The 15035-nt window shown below is 47.8% G+C and overlaps 1 protein-coding gene across 7 annotated transcripts in view; it reads left to right on the forward strand.

Annotated features, from left to right (window-relative positions):
• POU2F1 (POU class 2 homeobox 1) overlaps positions 1 to 15035 on the forward strand; it is a 231567-nt gene that overhangs the window by 85312 nt on the left and 131220 nt on the right. Inside the window, exon 2 of one of the 7 annotated variants that reach the window (XM_039521084.1) lies at positions 10598 to 10646. The exons of the other annotated variants lie outside the window; for them this stretch is intronic. The gene's annotated coding sequence lies outside the window, so the exon portion shown is untranslated. The remainder of the gene's footprint in view (positions 1 to 10597; positions 10647 to 15035) is intronic. 7 annotated transcript variants of the gene reach the window in all.

Genomic DNA, 15035 nt, shown 5'->3' on the forward strand with positions numbered 1-15035 from the left:
CACCCCCAGAATTCCAAAGAAGCTAAAAGTAACCCCCTTAACCCTTGTCCTTCTCTCCCTGGCTGCTCCTGCTGGCTACTACTCCCTGCTGTGGCTGCTCCTCCCTGGCTCCTCCTGGCTCTGGGGTGTCTTCCTGCATCCCAGTATCCTCACCCATCAGTCTTCCCCTCCCTCTCCTCCTCCTCGCCCGCCTCGCCCGCTCCCTCCCTCTCCTCCTCCCCCCCTGCTCCTCCTCTCCTCTCCTCCTGGTGGGATTGCAGGGGGCCTCCCTGGTGTCCCCCAATGTCGTCCATCTGGTGCCCATCTCCTGTGGGGGGGGGGCGGATCGGCGGCATTACATCGCGCGGCTTTGTACAGGCATCTCACTCAGGCTGACTCACCCTGCTGCCCTGCATAGGCGATCATCCATGGCCCCTATCCTATCCCCTATCATCATGCTCAAAGATATATCGATATCTTGATATCCCTGGCTTGCTGGCCGCACTGCTGATTCTGCCGCCATTCCCCAAGCACTGCAGCTCAGCTCGCCATTGCTCCTGCTCCATGCTGCGTTTGCAGCGCATGGTGACCTGGAAGATTAAAGACTCACTGCACTCACACTGCTGGCTGCAGCAGCTGCAAAGGAGATTTTAAAAATTTTTAAAGGCAAAGGGCTGGTCACCTGAGGGCAGAGAGGCAGAGAGCCTGAGATGAGAGCAGTAGAGTGCAAGGGATCTGGGATAGCTCCTTATTCCCTGGAGGGTGAGTAGGCTGGTGAGTGTCCACCACCTGGAGCAGCGCTGCGATCCACCACGCTGCCCACTATACCCTACTGCCGGGATGGGTTTTCAGCCCAGCCAGCCCAGAGTTGAGTTGAGCGCTGGTTGTGTGCAAGTGTGGTGTGGTGGTGTAATTGCAGCGCTGGAAAGCCTCCACCAGCGCTGCAACTTGTAAGTGTAGCCAAGCCCTGAGTGGTTAGAGAGGTTGAAGTGTTCTCCCACTGGTTTTTGAATATGCTACCAGCACTCCCAGCTATCTTCGAGACACCACTGACTTCCTGAGGAAACTACAATCCATCAGTGATCTTCCAGAAAACACCATTCTGGCCACTATGGATGTGGAAGCCCTCTACACTAACATTCCACACAAAGATGGACTACAAGCCATCAGGAACAGTATCCCCGATAATATCACGGCTAACCTGGTAGCTGAACTTTGTGATTTTGTCCTCACCCACAACTATTTCACATTTGGGGGCAATATATATCTTCAAGTCAGTGGCACTGCTATGGGTACCCGCATGGCCCCTCAGTATGCCAACATCTTTATGGCTGACTTAGAACAACGCTTCCTTAACTCTCGTTCCCTAACGCCCCTACTCTACTTGCGCTACATTGATGACATCTTCATCATCTGGACTCATGGAAAAGAAGCCCTCGAGGAATTCCACCGAGATTTTAACAATTTCCATCCCACCATCAACCTCAGCCTAGACCAATCCACACAAGCGGTCCATTTCCTAGACACTACTGTGCTAATAAACGATGGTCACATAAATACCACTCTATACCGGAAACCCACTGACCGCTATACTTACTTACATGCCTCCAGCTTCCATCCCGGACACACCACACGATCCATTGTCTACAGCCAAGCTCTAAGATACAACCGTATTTGCTCCAATCCCTCAGACAGAGATAAACACCTACAAGATCTCTATCAAGCATTCTTAAACCTACAATACCCACCTGCTGAAGTGAAAAAACAGATTGACAGAGCCAGAAGAGTATCCAGAAGCCACCTACTACAGGACAGGCCTAAAAAAGAAAATAACATAACACCACTAGCCATCACCTACAGCCCCCAACTAAAACCTCTCCAGCGCATCATCAAAGATTTACAACCTATCCTTAGAGATGATCCCTCACTCTCACAGATCTTGGGAGACAAGCCAGTCCTCGCTTATAGACAACCTCCCAAACCTGAAGCAAATACTCACCAGCAACCACACACCATACAACATAAACACTAACCCAGGAACCTATCCTTGCAACAAAGCCCGATGCCAGCTCTGTCCACATATCCATTCAAGTGACACCATCATAGGACCTAATCACATCAGACACGCCATCAGGGGCTCATACACCTGCACATCTACCAACGTGATATATGCCATCATGTGCCAGCAATGCCCCTCTGCCATGTACATTGGCCAAGCCGGACAGTCTCTACGAAAAAGAATAAATGGACACAAATCTGACATCAGGAATCATAACATTCAAAAACCAGTGGGAGAACACTTCAACCTCTCTAACCACTCAGTGACAGACTTGAAGGTGGCAATTTTGCAACAAAAAAACTTCAAAAACAGACTCCAAAGAGAAACTGCTGAACTTGAATTAATATGCAAACTAGATACTATTAACTGTGGGTTAAACAAAGACTGGGAATGGTTGGGTCATTACACCAATTGAATCTATTTCCCTATGTTAAGTTCTCCTCACACCTTCTATGGGCCATCTTAATTATCACTTCAAAAAGTTTTTTTCCTCTTGCTAACGATAGCTCATCTCAATTGATTAGACTCTGCCTGTTGGTATGCATACTTCCACCTTTTCATGTTCTCTGTATGTATAAATATCCCCTGTCTGTGTGTTCCATTCTATGCATCCGAAGAAGTGAGCTGTAGCTCACGAAAGCTCATGCTTAAATAAATTTGTTAGTCTTTAAGGTGCCACAAGTACTCCTGTTTCTTTTTTTGAAGACTGAAGATAGTGACACATTAGTTCTTTGAAGTCCATATCTATCCACACATCTGGAACATAGTTATGCTACCTGTTTGTTAGAAGTTTCTTTTACCTCAAAACTGTTTCTAAATTTTAAAGTGCAGGTAAGTATCACATTAAAAATTTATTAGTCTTTGAGTGCTTGCTCATGTCGATTCCATTCTAGCTGTGTGCATGCCCACATGCACAGTTGTCGGAGATTTTTGCCTTAGTGGTGTCTGTAGGGTCTGCTGTGATGCCCTCTCTGGAGTGCTACACTCATGTGTTGGTATATCAGGTGCCACCAGACCAATGCCCTCTTAGTTCCTTCTTACTGCCTCTGACAGTACGTTGGAGTGCCTAGTGGATAGCAGTTCTTGCATTCTTTGTTTCTCAGTGCCCTGTAAATAGTTCATTTACAGTGAGTTTGTTAATAAGTAGTTGTTAAGTAGTGTAGTTAGGAAGTTTAGAGTCCAAGGTGGGACATGGCCCCGGGTGGGGCATGGGTCACTAGGTTTTAAGCCCTGTTTTGCCTGCAGTAGGTCTATACCTGTGAGTGACCCCCATAGCAGCTGCCTAAAGTGCTTGGGGTAATCACACATGACGGACAAGTTTTGGATTTGTAAAAACTTTAGTCTGAGATTCCAGAAGGAGTGAGATTCATTTGAGGGCCCTCCTCATGGAGGCTGCACTCCGCCCAGCATCGGAGCCCTCCCAGCAGGACTCTACGCCCAGCATCTCAGTGCGTAGTGCACTCCTGGCACCGCTCCTCCTCGCTGGTGCCCAAGAAGTGGTTAAAAAAAAAAAGCGGGACTCCTCAGCACCGAGCAAAAAGGGTCAAGGGACATCGGGCAAAGGGACCTAGTTCGGGCCACCCGCCTACCTCAGAGCCTCGTGAGGGTGCCTCTCCGATTGGACCTACTAGTCCCCCCAGGAATCTGCTGCCGGCTCCCAGGACTGACAGGGGACCCAGACTCACTATTGGGCTGCCATCTTCCCAGGCCCTCCCAGAGACCAGGGAGCAGAGAGACCCTCCAACGCCGCTTGCACCCCGCATGGTGTTGGATCTGGCAAAGGCTCCCTATGAGGTTAAGCCAACCATGAGATCCCCCCAGAGGGCTAGCGAATGCTGTTGGTCCCCAGAACTGAGGCAGAGTTCCCCATCTCTGTGACAGAGATCTCAGTCTCCATAGTGGAGGTCTCAGGTTGACAGACCTAGATCACTGGCACCGTGTTCGCAGTCTCCGTCGATTAGACACGGGTCAACCAGATGGAGACGTCGATCATGGTATGCCTGGTGCCGGTCATCCTTCTGTCCGCCGACTCCACGATGCAGATCCCCATCTCCCAGACTCCGAGAACGATCTCCAGGGTGGTTCTGATCTGCTCACTACCAGCACCAATCCCCAGGAAAAAAGTCCTGTGCAAAGTACCGCTCACCTACAGCGACAGTTAGCTGTCAAACTCAAGCATGGATGTCCCCGCCATGGTCTCCAGAAGGAGATTATTCCGGGTTAGATCGGGAGTTCAGCCCCTCACCAAAGCAGCAGTGGCCTATGTGGACATTTGGAGACCGCATCGACCTCCGCAATGCCGACCTGGCAGCAGGGTCAGTGGCCTGTCCAGTGACCTTACTGGGATGCATGGGGCATGCTGTTTATGCCAATGCCCTTCTCGCACCACTCTTCAGTGATGCTTCAGAAAAACAATCGCCGGCACTGATGGCACCAGGATCGGTGCATGGAACAGAATTGAAACCCCTTCCCCCATGGGGGATGGTGCGCCAGGCCCTCCCTTGTCGTCCTCTTTGTCACCCGACGAGGCAATGGCTGGACCATCACATATAAGACCACCAGACGATTTCAAAGAGCATCAAGCCTTGCTCCAAAGAGTGGCCACGAACTTGAGCTTAGAGGTGGAGGAGATGATGGAGCAGTTGGACACCTTGTTTAATGTGCTCTTGGCAGCACCCCCCCTCGAGTTATGCTGCCAGTATACAAAGGTGCCCTATAAATAGCTAAAGCCACTGGCAAACTCCATCCCTCCCACCTCCAGAAGGGCTGAAAAGAAGTATTTTGTTCCGGCCAAGGGGTTCAAATACTTCTATACTCATCCGCCCCCAGGTTCACTGGTGTGTCCGTGACCAATGAGAAGGACAGGTATAGGCAGACCAGTTCTACCACTAAGAATAAAGAGGCCAAGAGGTTGGACCTTTTTGGAAGGAAGATTTATTCAACAGCCAGCCTTCAGTTCAGGGTGGCAAACCACTAGGTGCTAGTGGGAAGATATAACTTTAATCTGTGGGACTCCCTAAGAAAATTTAAGGACTTTCTGCCCCAGGACTTGTCCCAAGAGTTTATAGCCCTAGTAGAGGGTGGGCAGCCAGATGTTCCCTCCAGCCAGGATAGTTGCATTGGCCATGGTTATGAGGCGCAGTTCATGGCTTCAAACTGTAGGCCTGTAACAGGAGATGCAGTCCTCCATTCAGGACCTCCCATTTGATGGGAATGGACTCTTTGCGGAGTAGATGGATGCGAGGCTGCATGGGCTCAAAAACATGGGGGCCACTCTCCATTTGCCGGGCATGCATACACCACAGACGGTGAGGAAACAATTCAGGCTGCCTCTGCCTCCTAGGCTTAGGCCATCTCGGCAGGGCTTTGCTGGGAGAAGGGACAGACACAAATTTCAGTTGTTACCATCCCTCCACCTCCTGCTCACCAGCTTAGCCTGGCCCAGCAAAACACCTGGGGGGCCAGAAGCGCTCGTTTTGATGGTGCACTGGAGAGCACCACACCAGTCATTGTGGATCCACATTACCCCTTTCTTAACCATTTACATCTCTTCCAACTGGCCTGGTTGCAATTCACATTGGACCGCTGGGTGTTAGAAATCATATCTCTGGGCCACACCTTGCAGTTCTCAGCTATACCGCCTCCTACCCTCCTCCCGAGCTACTCCTCATTCAGGAGGTCAAAAACTTCTTGCAGGTGGGGATGGTGAAGGAAGTCCCTTGGGAAATGAGGGGGAAAGGGTTCTACTCCCGCTACTTTCTAATCCCAAAAGCAAAAGGGGGCCTAAGACCCATTCTGGACTTGCGACAACTCAACAAATATCTCAAGAAGTTGATGTTCCGCATGGTCTCCCTGGCCTCCATCATTCCCTCCCTGGATCTGGGAGACTGGTATGCCACTCTCGACCTCAAGGATGCTTATTTTCATATTTCCATCTTCCTCAGACATAGACTGTTCCTCCGTTTTTATGATGGGCCAGCGCCAATTCCAATTTATGGCACTACCCTTTAGTCTCTTGTCGGCCTCATGGGCTTACCGGAGACAGTCTGTCCTTATCTCGACAATTCGCTCATCAAGAGTAGATTGCGGGATGAAGTGCAGAGGAATGTCGATCTGTTGTGTTTCACCTGTCTTGACCTGGGTCTGTTAGTAAACTAAAAGAAATCGACCCTCATACCAGTGCAACAAATAGAATTCATAGGGGTGGACCTCGACCATAGGGGTGGTCCTGTTTTCAAGCCATGTCAAACTTGATCTTTCATATACAAGGACACCTGTTCACCACCACATGGACCTGCCTGAGGTTATTAAGCCACATGGTAGCTTGCACTTACATGGTCTGTTATGCCCGGCTCCATCTCCGGCCTCTGCAAGCACAATTTGGACCTGGTAGACAGAGTACCGGTCCACAGCCGGTCGTTACTGAAATGGTGGGTGGACCCTGGTTGGTGTTGGAGGGGGAGTTCCCTTTGTGGCCCCAGCATCATTGCTGACCCTGGATTCCGACGCTTTTTGACCTGGGCTGGGGAGCCCATCTGGGTGAGCTCAGCACACAAGGCCGCTGGTTGCAGGATGATCATTCCCTCCACATAAATGTTAGGGAGCTCAGAGCAGTTTGCTTGGCCTCCAGGCTTTCCGGTCCCACTTGGAAGGTGTTACAAGTCCTGACAGACAACTCCGCCGTGATATTTTATATCAACAAGCAAGGGGGGTCAGGTCATTGGCCCTTTTCTAGGAAGCTCTCTGGCTCTGGGACTTTTGTGTGCACCATGCCATTCATCTCGTGGCTGCGCATCTTTCGAGGACCAAGGATGTACAAACAGATCACCTCAGCAGAACCGTCTCATCTCACCACAAATGGTCATTCCATCCAAAGGTGGTGATCTTCCAAAGGTGGGGAACTCCCTGAGTGGATTTGTTCGTGACTCATTAGAACAGGAAATGCCATGTGTTCTGCTCGATTTGGGGGCTTGACAGAGGCTCCCTGTCAGATGCCGCCTTATTCCTATGGTCGGGGGATCTGATATATGGCTTCCCACCAGTGCCATTAATCCACAGGGTTATCATGAAGATCAAACAGGACAGGACAAAGACCCTGAGAGCCCCGGCTTTGCCTCGCCAACGCTGGTTTGGCGCACTGCTGAACCTTTTGGTGGCAACCCCGTTACAGCTGCCTCTCTGGCCAGTTCTTCTGTCCCAGAACCACGGCAGTCTCCTGCACCCGAACCTGGCAACATTCCACTTGACAAGTTGGCTGCTGAATTGTTGAATGCGGAGGAGCAGGAGTGCTTGGCCTGTGTCCCACAGGTTCTGTTGGGCAGCAGGAAGCCCTCCACCAGGGCGACTTACCAGGACAAATGAAAACGGTTCACATGCTGGGCCTCGGACTAGGGTATAAGGCCTGAACAGGCCTCACTGCTGTCCATCCTGGACTTCCTTCTACATCTCAAGCTCCAGGACTTGTGCCTTTCATCAATTTAGGGTCCACTTGGCCAAGACGTTGGCATTTCACCACCCATTCCAGGGCAGGTTGATCTTCAATCATGGCATGACGGTCCGATTTCTAAAAGGTCTGTAGCGACTTTACCCTCATGTCTAGGACCCTGTCCCTTCTTGGGACCTAAATTTAGTGCTAGTGTGGCTCATGGGGGGGCCCCCTTTGTGTCATTGGCTTCCTGTTCTCTGCTTCTACTCTTCTGGAAGGTGTCCTTCCTGATGGCAATATCGTCTGCCTGGAGGGTCTCTGAGATCAGGACACTTACCTTTGAGCCATCTTATACAGTGTTTTTCAAGGACAAGATCCAGCTGCAACTGCACCCAGGCTTCCTGCCAAAGGTTGTTTCACGTGAGCCAGGACATATTCTTGCCTGTATGCTTCCCAAAACCTCATCAGTCTGAGGAGGAGTGTAGATTGCACACTCTGGTTGTCAGGAGTGCACTAGCTTTTTACATTGAAATGACTAAGCTGTTCCATTGACATGACTAAGTCAACGCAGCTGTTTGTTGCAGTGGCAGACAGAATGAAAGATCATCCAGTGTTCACCCAGATGATTTAATCATGGATCACAGCCTGCATCCAGTTTTGCTATGAGCTGGCGAAAGTGCCTCCACCAGCAGTTGTAACCTCCCACTTTACTAGGGTGCAAGCCTCCTTGGCGGTCTTCCTGGCCCAGGTGCCAATTCAAAATATCTGCAGGGCCGCTACCTGGTCGTCCATTCACACGTCTCTCACTGCATTTACCTGTCAAGCCTAAGACTATGATGGCTTTGCTAGCACAGTGCTGCAAGCCACATGACTGTGAACTCCAAGCCCACCGCCCTGGATAATGCTTGTGAGTCACCCAGAATGGAATTGACATGAGCAAGCACCCAAAGAAGAAAAAACAGTTACCTACCTTTCATAACTGTTGTTCTTTGAGGAGATGTGTTGCTCATGTCCATTCCGTTACCCTCCCTCTTTACCCCTTTGTTGGAGTTGCTGACAAGAAGGATCTGAGAGGGTGTGGGGCCTGATATACCAACACATGAGCACAACACTCCAGAGGGTGCCACAACTGACCCTGCGGATACAGCTAAAGCAAAAATCTCAGAGACCTGTGCATGGAGGCACGCACATACCTAGAATGACATGGACATGAACAATACATCTTGAAGAACAACAGTTATGAAAGGTGGGTAATTGTTTTTTTTAGTGGGGAAACCAAAATCTGAGTGACATCCCAAGGAAAAGTATGACACTTCTGAGCCTGTTTATTGGTGGTTCACAGACTCCAAGTGGAATTGTTCTGTTTCTTCCAAAGTCCAAAAAGAGAAGAAAAGGGTAGTAGAACACAGAAGACAACGATATACGTGTTTTCTGCCTCAAATGCAAGCTCCACCTATTTGAATAAGGTCCGTTGTAATTCCTAGTGTATATAAACGTATGGCTGACTGTATAGGGCACTACAGCCTTCATTTTTTTAATAATTTCCTGGCTGTTGTTCAGTTTAAAATGGACCCTTAATGTTGTTGTAATATGGTTCTGAGTGTTCGAATTATACTAGCCCTGTACCAAGGGGAATTAGTAATCTACTTTATCCAATGAATTGCAGAACTCTTTCTATTCAGTGGTCTTGCAGTCGTCCGTTTTAACAGCATATGGCATGTTTCACTTACCCAGTGGTTGTGCCCCATTAAATCTCTGTGTGTTTCTGGTCACTTTGTCACCAGCTCAGCTTTGAAGTGCTGCTGATTAGCCTGAAGGGAATGAAGAGAGTGAGCATAGTAGAAAATTAAAACTAAAGCTCCTTTAGCAAATGTGCAACTTTCAAGGTAGTGATGGATTATGGGATTGTTGCCACAGGAGGGGTAACAGATAAAGCTTACCGGCTTTTAGTATTTTATTTGTACGTGTGGTGATGTACAGATAAAATTCATGGCTCATCCTAATACACATTAAGTTCCTCTCATGCAAATAATTTATTCTTTTATAAATGAATAAATGCCTGTCAGTCTTCTGCTGTGTGAGTGAGGAGTTGGTGGCAGTCTTGTTTGTACAGTAACAGGCTGAATTTTGCACTGTACATTTGCCCTACTGTTTTTGACAAGCGATCTGGCAACTGGTTAAGTCAATGATGTTCTGTGCAGTCATTTTGGAAAGGAAGCTCAAGCACCACTGACCGGTTTTAGTTTTAGCAGAGCAACTTGTTGGCTTTCAGATTTGATCCATCTTTGGGTTTGAGTCTATAAATTTTAAAGTTAGCACAGAAAGCAAATAATAGCCATAAGAGGTAGAGGGTATCTAGTGAAAGAGTCCCTAGAACTGGACAGGAAATGCTAATATTAAAATATGTGGTATACTTTGGTTCCTAACTCTCCTTAAGTCTCCTGTATAATTATGATTACATTTTACCGAACCACGAGTATCTTCTAAACACGGTAGATTCTTAAACTTCAGTATTTTTACTGCACAAGTGCAAGATGCTTCTCTAGCAGCTAGTTTTCTCCAAATAAGCATTTTGTTAGACTGAGCAGTATACTCTTAGTTTTATTTTGCTGTATTAGTCAAGGAAGGATGGATGGGTGGGTTTTTCATTAAATGTTTCTTTTACAAGATACTATAATTGGCATTTCACTCAGTGTTTAAACTTTCTAGCCAATCTGAGGCAGATGCAACCTCTTTCTTATTGACAGCTGTGCATGTTGCTATGGGAACTCAGTGGGGACTATCTGCCAATTGCTGTTCTGGGGACCACACCTGGCTTATTTGCATTCAATTTAAGTTGTGGGAAATTCAAAAGAAAAAAAATGGGGAGCACAGACTAGCCACTGGGCAGCCAGAAAAGGCTTGTCATTTTGAGACTGTCGCATTGGTCAGGAAAGTTGTTCTTCATCTAAGTTCCTGCAAACCCACACGGGTTTGAATTTGGTAGACATTTTGGGAAGGTGTATGTGGATTTTGACCATGTGTCAAGAGTGATTTTGAAATTAAATTTGCTGCAGTTTCACACATTTCTGTACCATTCTCTCTCATTTCTTAAATCCCAGCAAACTTCATTATATACTCTGCATTTTTAATAGGAGATTTCAGAATGGCATGGAAGGACTGCAAAGTGAGCGTGGATTACAGGTCTTCTTTTTTGTCTTTATGAAATTGCATTTCAGTCAATAACTCAGTGCAACATTAGAATGTTAGTGTGATATCAAGTACTGCTGGGAAATTAAGGGGGAATCTTCTTTTACGTTTCTCTTCCCTGTTTACTGCTGAAATCCCTCCTCCCTCAATGGCGACCATCATGACTTCTTACTGAGAGGGCAGTGGAACGGTTCCAAGAGGTGCCAGTACCACTGCTGCCTATTTAAATGGTCAATAGCTATGTTCAGATATTGATGTTGCCTGACTCCAGACATCATACGATTTCTGTAGATTTCTGTAGGCAGAGTGGTGGTAAGTTGGCATCTCTGATTTGCTACTTTGATTCTTTTCCGGTCTTTCACAATCCTTGCACATTTGGCCTTCCTGTTCCAATTCTGGACTACATGATTTTCCTACTGACTGGTGGAGATTGGATACAACTGAGCAGACTAACACTGTGCATTGACTTGTTCTTTGTGTTTTTCCTCTGGTGATTTTTGTCTCTAGCAGGTGAAACTGCTGTTGCAGTTGTGCTGTATGGTTGACAAGTTGGCTTAGTCCTTCACTGGAGGGTTGTCATGTTGGAGACTTTTTTTTAAATACCAGATTGACAGGGCTGTAGGGCCTGGCGAAAGGTCAGGTACCCTCTCCACCTTTGCCAAATGTAAACTCCTGCTAGGCTTTGGAGGAAATTATTAGTCTGCCTGTACATGTTCTCTACCCTGCATCCTGAACTTTTTTCTTATTGTTCTGATCAAATATGGTTCCTGATTCCTCGTAGGATTCAGACTTCAATTCTTAGTATCCCTATTGTGGAATTAAGTTGTTTTATTGGAATATAGACTTTTCAAGGTGATCCTCCTGTCTAATTTGCTGTAGTTTGGTCCATTGTGCAACTATAGAGTTTTTAGTACCTGTTTTGAAATAATTCTATGTCATTCTTTGAATTCTCTGGAATCAGTCTCCTTTCTTAAGCCACGTCTATGCTAGGAAAGGTTTGCTGATAACAGCTATACCAGCAAACTCTCCTAATGTAGACACAGCTTATACACAAAAAAGTGCCTTTGCTGATATATTGGTTTCCCAAGCAAAAAAGGAAGATGTCAGCTAAAGCACATGTATGTTGGCATAACTGTATCAACAGTAGGACTTTTGCTGGTATAGAAATGTTGTTGCAGAAACATCAAAATGCTAGCCAACCTTACCATACTTGTTCTGTAGCTCTGGCATGTAAATGGAGTGGAAACAGTCCCTGAAAAAGAGGAAAACTGGGAGCTCAATGTAAAAATGACAGAAGTAGAGAGAAGGGAAAGGGAAAGAAGGTAAAACAAGTGATACCTAGGTATCTTTTATAGAAAGTTTTCTTTCATGATGTTATAAATAAAAAGGTATGTGCATGGTGATGGGGGACGTGGTTACAACATGTTAGGTCAGAGGTGGGCAAACTATGGCCCCCGGGCCACATCCGGCCCGCGGGACCATCTTGCCCAGACCCTGAGCTCCTGTCCCGGGAAGCTCACCCCCAGCCCCTCCCCTGCTGTCCCCCTCCCTTGCAGCCTCAGCTTGCTCACTCTGCCACTGGCGCAATGCTCTGGGCGGCAGGGCTGTGAGCTCCTGGGGCAGCACAGCTGCAGAGCGGTGCTCCAGGCAGCATGGTAAGGGGTCAGGGAGCGGGGGGGCGAGGGGAGGATGGATAGAGGGCAGGGGAGTTCAGGGGGTGGGGAGGGGTGTGGATAGGGGTCAGAACAGTTGAGGGGACAAGGGGGTTGAATGGGGGCAGTGGTCCCGGGGGGCAGTCAGGAAGGACGGAGGGTTGGATGGGGTGGCAGGGGTCAGTCAGGGGCAGGGGTTCTGGGAGCAGTCAGGGGACAGGGAGAAGGGGTGGTTGGATGGGGCAGGGGTCCCGGGGAGGGCTATCAGGAATGAGAGGAGAGGTTGGATGAGGCGGCGGATGTCTGGGGCGGGGGGCAGGGAGCGGGGATGTGTGTGGATGGTGCAGGGGTCCCAGAGGGGCCGTCAGGGAATAGGGGGGGTTGGATGGGGCAGGAGTCCCAGCGGGGGAAGAGCATGACTTCCTCCCCTAACTGGCCCTCCATACAATTTATAAAACCCGATGCGGCCCTCAGGCCAAAAAATTTGCCCGCCCCCATGTTAGGTCCTCGCTGTGTTGCAAAATAAAACTGCTTTACTTCAATCCTGGGACAGCTGTGATCCCCTACATCAGTGTGTCAACCTCTGTTCTTTGGAGAGGTCTGAATTCTATTGTTAATTATGGTCCATAACTGGGGCATAAATTTAAGACTACGTTACCCTCAGGCCACAGTCAGTCGATCTGCTTATGTTAATAGATTTGCACAAAAATCAAGATGAGAATATAGTTAATGTAGTAACTAAATACTTGATTATCTTTTTGGAATCTCAATGTCTACTGTCATTAAATAATAATTATCTGATACCCCCTTTTATTTTCCCACAACTGTGAAAAATTAAATTGATAAAAATAGGGGAGGAAACTTAAAACCATAATGTCGCCCAACTGTGAAAATTTAAATCAATAAAAATATTTTAAAAATACTTAAATATTTTTTGAGTGATCATACATGTCCACTCCACTTCAGGTGTGCGTGAACCCTGTGCACTAGAGCCAGAGATGCTTTTCCCTTAGCGGTACCTGTCAGGGCGGTGCATGGCTCATGCTATTGACCGATGATATAAAGGGTAGAGCAGCCCCTGACCCCTCTCAATTCCTTACCACCCATAATTGGAGACTGAGATTGTGGACTTGTTTGTTCAATTTTTTCCCCATTTATCAGTGTTTTTTCTTTCTTTGTTTAGTGGTACTCGTTCTTATAATGAGTCTAGTTTTTCTTTCATTCTTGATTGTTTGGCATTAAGTCCCTTTTAACGGTCATGTGTTAACTCTTGGTACTGGGGCATACCTTGGTCTCCAGGCTTTAAGTCCTGTGCTGGTTGCAAGAAGTCTCGGCAGATGAGTGACCTTCACTCCAGTTTTCTGAAATGTCTAGGTGAGAGCCATGTTCGAGACAGCTGCCAGTTCTACAGAGAATTCCAGCCATGTACAAAAAAGGATAGGGAGGTGAGCAGTGGCGTAGCCAGGTGGAGGGAAGAGGGAGAGCGGGGGAAAAAAAAGGCGTCACCCGCTGCGGCGCTTTTACTGACGGGGCAGCGCTCCAGGTCTTCAGCGGCACCTCGGCGGCTGGACCTTCACTCGCTCTGCAGGTCTTCGGCGGCATTTCAGCAATGAAGCTTCAGTGCTGCAGAAGACACCCGGAGCAAATGAAGGTCATGCCACCGAAGACCTGGAGCGCTGCCCCATCAGTAAAAGCACCGCAGCGGGTGGCGCCTTTTTTTTTTCCGCTTCTGAGTGAGTAAAATTAAAAAGGCGCCATTTGTGCTCGGTGGAGGAGCGGCCACTGTCCCGCTCCCCCCCAGCTATGCTACTGGAGGTGAGACTTCCCCATGTTCTTGTGTAGGTTCCCTGTGGAGCGTTCTAGAGGTTGTGAACAGTTTTACATGTGCTTTTCACCACGTTCCTTAGTGGTGTCAGTGGTGAATGAAAGGTTATGTCAGGGTCGACCTTCTACCCCAAAGAACAAAGAAGTAAAGAAACTAGATCTTTTTGTTGTTCCACATCTAGGCTTTATTGACTAGATATGATTTATCATTTTGGAATAAAATGCTGAATGCTTGGATACGTTGCCAGAGGAGACCAGGCATGACTTTCAGGCCATGATAGAGGATTTGAACTAGGGGCTAGAACCTCCCAGCAAGCAAGCAAGCAGCCCTCCTTCGTGCTGACTCTGTGGTTAGAGTCACTGTGTCCAGAATAACTAAGCGCAGATTTACATGGCTGAAGTCTTCTGGTCTCCTGCTTAGAAGTTCAGCAGAGAATCCAGAATCTTCTCTTAGAATTCTACTGTTTTCTCTTAAAAGACTGATGAGTTGTTACATGGTCTCAGGAATTCCAGAGCTATACTGAAATCCTGGGGTATTGACATGGCTGTTCCTAAAAGGAAGCAATTCTACTCTTCAGAGGTACCCATTTTACTTACATAAGCACCCTGATCAGTTCAGAAAATGTGACAAGACACACAGGAGGAGATGACCGCCTCCTTCTAATGCAGGTTCTTTGACAGATGCTGTGGCCTCTGCACCAGCTTTCAGATTGCTTTGTCGAGGACAGCTTGCTGTACTAGAGATTCTCCCATCCCTGTTTTTTCCAACAGGTGATCTGATTTCCTGTGTGCTTGGGCCTTTGTTACCACTGATTGGTGAATTCTAAGCAGCATGGAACTGGGATACACTCTGAAGATTTTTCTTGCCTTCCTTCTCACCACCTCCTCCTGGTTCCTCTTCAGGGAC

Source organism: Mauremys reevesii, linkage group 1 (assembly GCF_016161935.1).
Source record: "Mauremys reevesii isolate NIE-2019 linkage group 1, ASM1616193v1, whole genome shotgun sequence".
In the NCBI taxonomy this organism is placed as follows: domain Eukaryota; kingdom Metazoa; phylum Chordata; order Testudines; family Geoemydidae; genus Mauremys; species Mauremys reevesii.